The 8,297-nt window shown below is 33.9% G+C and overlaps 1 protein-coding gene across 3 annotated transcripts in view; it reads left to right on the forward strand.

The window, feature by feature from the left end:
- sphkap (SPHK1 interactor, AKAP domain containing) overlaps window positions 1–8,297 on the forward strand; it is a 104,330-nt gene that overhangs the window by 46,001 nt on the left and 50,032 nt on the right. The window lies entirely within an intron of this gene.

An 8,297-nucleotide genomic window follows, 5' to 3' on the forward strand; every position in this document is an offset into this window, starting at 1 on the left:
TACACAATACAAATACCAAAAACACTAAAATCATCACACTATTTATTTTTTTATTTATAGTCATTTGCACTTAAATTCATAGATGCGTATAACCTTAAAGATTTTAGGAAACATCTAGTAACATAGCAGTTTTAGTTGAATTTTAATGTTAACAATGACTCATGGTGTCATCGAACAAAAAAAAAAACACTAAAATCATCACACTATTTTTATTTATAGTCATATACACTTAAATTCATGAATGCGTATAACCTTAAATATTTTAGGAAAAATCTAGTAACATAGCAGTTTTAGTTGCATTTTAATTTTAACAATGACTCATGGTGGCATCTAACAAAAGAAAACACACTAAAATCATCACACAGCAACTCAACACTCAAAGGATAGCTAAGAAATATCCAATACAAATACCAAAAACACAAAAATCATCACACTATTTATTTTTTTATTTATAGTCATTTACACTTAAATGCATGGATGCGTATAACCTTAAAGAATTTAGGAAACATCTAGTAACATAGCAGTTTTAGTTGAATTTTATTTTTAACAATGACTCATGGTGTCATCTAACAAAAAAAACACACTAAAATCATCACACAGCAACTCACCACTCAAAAGATAGCTAAGAAATATACAATACAAATACCAAAAACACTAAAATCATCACACAGCAACTCAACACTCAAAAGATAGCTAAGAAATATACAATACAAATACCAAAAACACTAAAATCATCACACTATTTATTTTTTATTTATGGTCATCTACACTTAAATTCATGGATGCGTATAACCTTAAAGAATTTAGGAAACATCTAGTAACATAGCAGTTTTAGTTGAATTTTAATTTTAACAATGACTCATGGTGTCATCTAACAAAAGAAAAAACACTAAAATCATCACACTATTTATTTTTTATTTATATTCATATACACTTAAATTCATGGATGCGTATAACCTTAAATATTTTAGGAAACATCTGGTAACATAGCAGTTTTAGTTGCAAAAACACACTAAAATCATCACACAGCAACTCAACACTCAAAAGATAGCTAAGAAATATACAATACAAATACCAATACGAGTGATGAGTTTAGCGTTCTTTGTAAGTTGATACCATGAATCCGTGAAGTTATATTGACGAATGACTTCCTGTGAGTTCCATTGTTCATAAATTCATAGAAGAAACATTCCATCATTTCATGTGTATGTGATTATGATGCATTCTAGTCACTATCACTGCAGCCTAGGTTGTCCCCTAGGGTGTCAGGTTCGAGAATAACGGAAATGAAAAGAGAATTACTTTTGCATGTGTTAGGACAGCTCAGACCGAAAGGCGGTCATGAAGTGCTAATGGATGGCCGACCGCAATGGGACAGCAGGCCTTCGAGAACACCTCTCAGCCCGCAACGCACCTTTGCCGCCTTGGCTATCGAACAGGTGTCACAAGCGCACACTCGGGAAGAAAAGTCAATTGAACAGATGGCGAGAAGAGAGGGGTGACTGTTATCTAATATTAGAGGAGGTGTTAGAGGAGCAGATGTTTACAAGTCCTGGTGCATCTGCAGCTCTTTTGTTTGCCTTGTCACAGCACATTCGAGTGTTTGTTTTGGAATTTCCTCGTTCCGCTGATATAATCCTTGATTCCAGAGTTGCCATGGTGAGACACTCCCTATTCCATACAATATATACAAAGGTGTTGGCACACCTCTTAATCATGCGTGCATTCATTTTCATCATTTGTTAGGTTGACTGTTTGGCCGTACGGTAGCTGAGACAATGTATGAAAACAAGATGAAAATGAGACATTCATGTCCAATTACCATATCTCATGACTAATTAATATATTTCTGGACTGTGGGAGGACAAGCACCAAGACAAAAACCCAGAGATTTGAACCTGTTTTGCTGTCTCCCTCTTTAAAATTTAAAATTTAAAATTTAAAATTTAAAATTTAAAATTTAAAATTTAAAATTTAAAATTTAAAATTTAAAATTTAAAATTTAAAATTTAAAATTTTGAATTTAAAATTTAAAATTTAAAATTTAAAATTTAAAATTTAAAATTTAAAATTTAAAATTTAAAATTCAAAATTCAAAATTCAAAATTCAAAATTCAAAATTTAAAATTCAAAATTCAAAATTTTAAATTGTAATCATTTTTTTAAAGTTAAAAAAAACAAAAAAAATGTTTTAATTATATTAGGAAAGCAGGAAGTGAACAAATGTTACAGTTACTGATTGTAAAAGTACCAGATGGGGGGGTAGGATTTAATAAGCTTTGCTTCTTCCTACTCCTTTTGGACATGTGGAACTGTGAACTGATTATGGGATGCACTCAATTGTAATCTGATGCATGTTCAAATGAAATAAAACCATTACCATTACCATTACCAATTAGCATAGCATGTTTTTAGAATGTGGGATGAAACCAGAGTACAAATAAAAAAAATAAAATAAAAATAGTAGTAAAAATTAAAAAATTAAAAAATTAAAAAATTAAAAAATTTAAAAATTAAAAAATTAAAAAATTAAAAAATTAAAAAATGTAAAATTTAAAAATTTAAAAATTTAAAAATTTAAAAATTTAAAAATTTAAAAATTTAAAAATTTAAAAATTTAAAAATTTAAAAATTTAAAAAATTTAAAATTTTAAAATAAAAAAAACAAACTGTATTATGGAAAGCAGGAAGTGAACAAATGTAACAGTTACTGATTGTAAAAGTACCAGATGGTGGGGTAGGAATTAATAAACATTGCTTCTTCCTACTCCTTTCGGACATGTGGAACTGTGAACTGATTATGGGATGCACTCAGTTGTAATCTGATGCATGTTCAAATGAAATAAAACCATTACCATTACCTTCAACTTTCATGGCAGCCGTTTAAGCAAGGCACCTTTTCCACCCCCAAACCTCACAGTGCCTGCAGGTTTGGTTCATTTGGTTGGGGGTTTCTCTCCTCGAGGGATGTTTTGCTCGCCGTCGTCTCCGATTGCTTGCTCACATGGGGTTCAGTTGGTTTTCTTTAATGCGTGAGGAGCGTGTTACTAGACCTGCTCCATGTGTGAAGCGCCTTGAGATAACGTGGGTTGTGAGCTGCTGCTACACAGCATAAATACAGTTGACTTGCTTTGAACTACAACACAGATTGTGAGCCAAAAGGTCCTTTTATTTAAAATGACTAAGCTCAGGAATGTTCTTCTGGATGAAAGGATAAAGACTCCTGCAGACACACCTCAACATCTTGTAGGAAGTCTTTACACAGCAGCGTAAGCTAGTGCATCGGTATTATCATTCACTTTCACGTCCACATATATTTGTACACATGTGTGACCATTACGAAGCCATCATAGTGGTCCTCATAGTGAATTATCCACCATTATTCAAATAAAGGTTGAATTTATACTTGCTTAAATAGCCCTTAAGCTGCAACAACCTTGACATTTCATTGTAATATATGAGCACGAACAGCAGAATGGTGTAGATGTTCTGATAAGCTTCAATGGAGCGTTCGAAACAGCGAAGGGCACAGCGAAACACTTGCCTCCGATGCATGCATGGACTTGCCCGGTTCAGTCATTTGGGATTCTGTCAAGTTGGGCAACAGGGTCAGCGAGACAGACACCTTAAGAGTCAGATGTTATGTACATTATATACATACATGTTGACAAAGCCACATGTTTATTGCACGGTTTATTGCATGGTTAATTGCAATATCTGGTCTTATCTTATCCTATCTTATTTTATCTTTAGATGTTGGTGCAGTGAGTGTGTTGAACCAGTCATGATGTGCTATATATATCACTATATGGACAGTTGCTATGGTACCCATTATGTCATTGGATGGTCATATCACCTTGTACTTCGGTATGGGACAAAAAATTACAAAATCTAAAAATTAAAAAGAACAAAAAAAACTGTATTATGGAAAGCAGGAAGTGAACAAATGTAACAGTTACTGATTGTAAAAGTACCAGATGGAGGGGTAGGATTTAATAAGCATTGCTTCTTCCTACTCCTTTTGGACATGTGGAAGTGTGAACTGATTATGGGATGCACTCAATTGTAATCTGATGCATGTTCAAATGAAATAAAACCATTACCATTACCATTACCATTACCAAATAACATAGCATGTTTTTAGAATGTGGGATGAAACCAGAGTACAAATAAAAATAAAAACATGAAAATAGTAGTAAAAATTAAATTAAAAAATTTTAATTTGTAAATTTGTAAATTTGTAAATTTGTAAATTTGTAAATTTGTAATTTTGTAATTTTTAATTAAAAAAAACTGTATTATGGAAAGCAGGAAGTGAACAAATGTAACAGTTACTGATTGTAAAAGTACCAGATGGAGGAAATAAAACCATTATCATTACCATTACCAATTAACATAGCATGTTTTTAGAATGTGGGATGAAACCAGAGTACAAATAAAAAAAATGAAAATAGTAGTAAAAATTAAATTTTTAAATTTTTAAATTTTTAAATTTTTAAATTTTTAAATTTTTAAATTTTTAAATTTTTAAATTTTAAAATTTTAAAATTTTAAAATTTTTAAATTTTTAAATTTTAAAATTTTAAAATTTTTAAATAAAAATTATTAAATAAAAATGTATTATGGAAAGCAGGAAGTGAACAAATGTAACAGTTACTGATTGTAAAAGTACCAGATGGAGGGGTAGGATTTAATAAGCTTTGCTTCTTCCTACTCCTTTTGGACATGTGGAACTGTGAACTGATTATGGGATGCACTCAATTGTAATCTGATGCATGTTCAAATGAAATAAAACCATTACCATTACCATTGGAGGGGATGGGAATCTTTATCTATCATGGAGGACAGGTTAGCAGTCATTCAGGTCAGAGCTGGAATTCTTCAGTTCAGTTCTATCTGATGCTGTTCCCCCTGCAGACCAAACCATAGAAGATGGCAGAGTAATGTTTATTAACGCACTCTCGCACTTGCGGTAATTGACCTCAGTTGAATGTTTCCATCAATACAGTAGGGTTGAGGGTGTATGCTGGAGCCTATCCCAGCTGAGTTTGGGCAAAAGACAAGGTACACCTTGGACTGGGCACCATCCAGGGCACATATAGACCATATGTTGGGTGTTTAATCATGAAAATGTATTGGTTCCAGCTTCCCCAGTCCCATCAATCATTGCTTGTCAGTTGGACAGAAAGATTGACACATCTTCATGCCTCAACGACACAATATGTCGCCTCCTAGTCATTCCCAAAATGTCACACATGAGCATTTCTGACGTTGCCAAGAATAATTTTGTTGTTAACTTGTGTTGTGTATGGATGTAGGTCTGCGCCACCCAACTCGTTTCCTTGCTGTCTTGTGACAAGGGCTGGATGATTTGACTGCTGCTTTCATGCTAATTTAGGGTGCTTACATCGTCAGGCCTTCACGGTCATTTTGCAAACTTGTCACAAAAATGGCTGCACTATGCTGCTTTTTTTTTCCACAAAAGAAAAAAAATTATAGATTTTCAGCCAAGGGGTGAAAAGAATGTATTTCTCTCCATCTTCATGGTGGGAACTGAGAAATACTGCGTTCAGAGTGATGTGCCAATATTACACACAGTATGAGTTTACCATCAGGGTCAAAGAAACTATTTCGAGAAGCATATCAGAAACTGTAATGTGTGTATGTTTTTTTTTAACACACACACACACACACAAACACACCAACAGACATAAACAGAGTAAATGGGTAGATACATGTTGATGTATTTTTCAGTAGTACTCTCGCCAAATCAGTGGGATCATTTCATCTCTGAAATGTGGCATCTTCTTTGTTTAGGCTGAGATCATCACGGAGAAATATTTAAAAGACAAGAAGCGAAAACTCTCTTAGACACCAGTAATAGTTTTTCATTGATGACAGAGCAAGTAGCCTGGTTTTTTTCATGTCAATGTGGACACTATACTTGCGAGACAGACCTCATTTGTATGTGAATATACATCAAATATGTAACCGATGGAGACCGGAGTTCAATTCCTAAAAATTTAAAAATTTAAAAATTTAAAAATTTAAAAATTTAAAAATTTAAAAATTTAAAAATTTAAAAATTTAAAAATTTAAAAATTTTAAAATTTTAAAATTTTAAAATTTTAAAATTTTAAAATTTTAAAATTTTAAACATTTAAACATTAAAAAAACAAAAAAAACAACTTAAACTCTATTATGGAAAGCAGGAAGTGAACAAATAACAGTTACTGATTGTAAAAGTATCAGATGGAGGGGTAGGATATGGGTGTTCAGTAATGAAAACATCACAAGTGAGCTTGCATAACAATTATACTTGTATTTGCTTTGCACATAACTTCATACTTTTATGCATTTCAACAAGCATACAATATAGTGTAAATGTTATGCTAGCTCAAACGCAATGTTATTTATATGACAATAAATTATGCGTTATATATCACTATATCACTATATTGACAGTTACTATGGTACCCATTATGTCATTGTATGCTCATATCACCTTGTACTTCGGTACGAGGTGCATTATTTAAAAAAAAACGCAGTTTAAAAACAGGTTTATTGCACGGTTATTGCACGGTTATTGCACGGTTTATTGCATGTTAATTGCAATATCTGGTCTCATCTTATCTTATCTTTAGATGTTGGTGCAGTGAGTGTGTTGGAAGAGTCTTGAACCAGTCATGATGTGCTATATATGTCACTATATGGACAGTTACTATGGTACACATAATGTCATTGTATGGTCATATCACCTCCTACTTCGGTACGGGACAAAAAATAAAAAAACAAACAAACAAAAAAAAAACCTTAAACTGTATTATGGAAAGCAGGAAGTGAACAAATGTAACAGTTACTGATTGTAAAAGTACTGTGAACTGATTATGGGATGCACTCAATTGTAATCTGATGCATGTTCAAATGAAATAAAACCGTTACCGTTACCATAAATACATAGTACACAAGAGTACCAACAACACCCAAATCTAATAAAATAGCAGGTGGACTCACCATAGTTTAATTCCCATTTCTTTCTGAGAAAGTTTTGTAAAGGTCTGATGTTCGCATAAACCATAAACATGAATAACTTTTTCCCATCACTTAATGGATTTTATGACGGTCTGTAACTTGATGCTGAAATTGACTCCGTGTATTCCAAAGATCTGATGTTTCTGATCTGATATCGAACATCGGACAACTGAACATATCCTAAAATGTACAGCGTGATTATATGCTAAATAAATACTACTATTGTATTAGAGATCTGCAGATTTAACGGGTGTACCGACTCAAGAGTCTGGTAAGTATTGACAGTATGGACGCACATTCTACAGCAGATGTGGTGATAATCATCCTTTGTATACCGATACTACGTATGTGTGCATGTGTATGTGTGTGTATTGCAGTTGTAGACCGCAGGGAGCCAGACAGTTTCTCCTTCCGCCCTCTGTCTGAGCATCTCAGCGGAGAACATTGAGTACAGTAATACGTTTGAAAAATACTTTTGTTGTATGAAACAAAACACTAGAGTCCAGAGTAACTATGAAAACACCATGCATCGGGTTTTCCCAATTGATCCGTTTTTCTGTGACAACTGATGGTGGTCAATACCGACACACTCTGATCAGACCCAGACTGGCAATTTTGGCTATCCAAATGGGGGCGGCCAGATGGGCCGACCCACCTCATTGACCACAAGGTCACCGTCGCCATGTAAGGTTGGAGTTCTTGCGGTGGAAGATGGCATTAGGGCACTCGACTGCAAATGACGGAATCCATGAGAGACCGCTGTGTGAAAATGGAAAAGGAATTCTGTCCTGGGGAATGCAGGAGATCCAGGAAGCAGGAAGTCACCAAGACTAAGTTAAATGTAGGACTTGTTGTCAAATACGTTGAAGAACTGGACGAATATTAACAATCTTGACTTCAGTGCTGCCAACTTGACGGTTTTGTCACTCGATCTGGTGACATTCGACATTTTGTCAAAAGTGACTTGCGACAAATCTAGCGACTTTTTCTGCCGTCTTTAGGGAGTTTTCTGGTATTTTTGGGACACACCTATTTTGTGTTCTGACTGAGCAACCGCGGGTTCTGTTGACAGGTCTACTCAGATCAGCTTCCGAGCCGCAGCACCGCGGGGGTGGATCTCTAAAACGCAAAAGTTTTTTAATCTTCCGTTTGCTTGGATAAAAGAGGCGGGTTTTTGTTGACTTTTTTTCGTCTCTCCTACAATGTTTTTTTCCTACAGCATTTACAAGATCATATGCAGATCATATGCAAATTATAGGATAGCA

This window comes from Doryrhamphus excisus, linkage group LG8 (assembly GCF_037039965.1).
Source record: "Doryrhamphus excisus strain RoL-2023G ecotype Guam linkage group LG8, RoL_Dexc_Guam_v1.1, whole genome shotgun sequence".
In the NCBI taxonomy this organism is placed as follows: Eukaryota; Metazoa; Chordata; class Actinopteri; order Syngnathiformes; family Syngnathidae; genus Doryrhamphus; species Doryrhamphus excisus.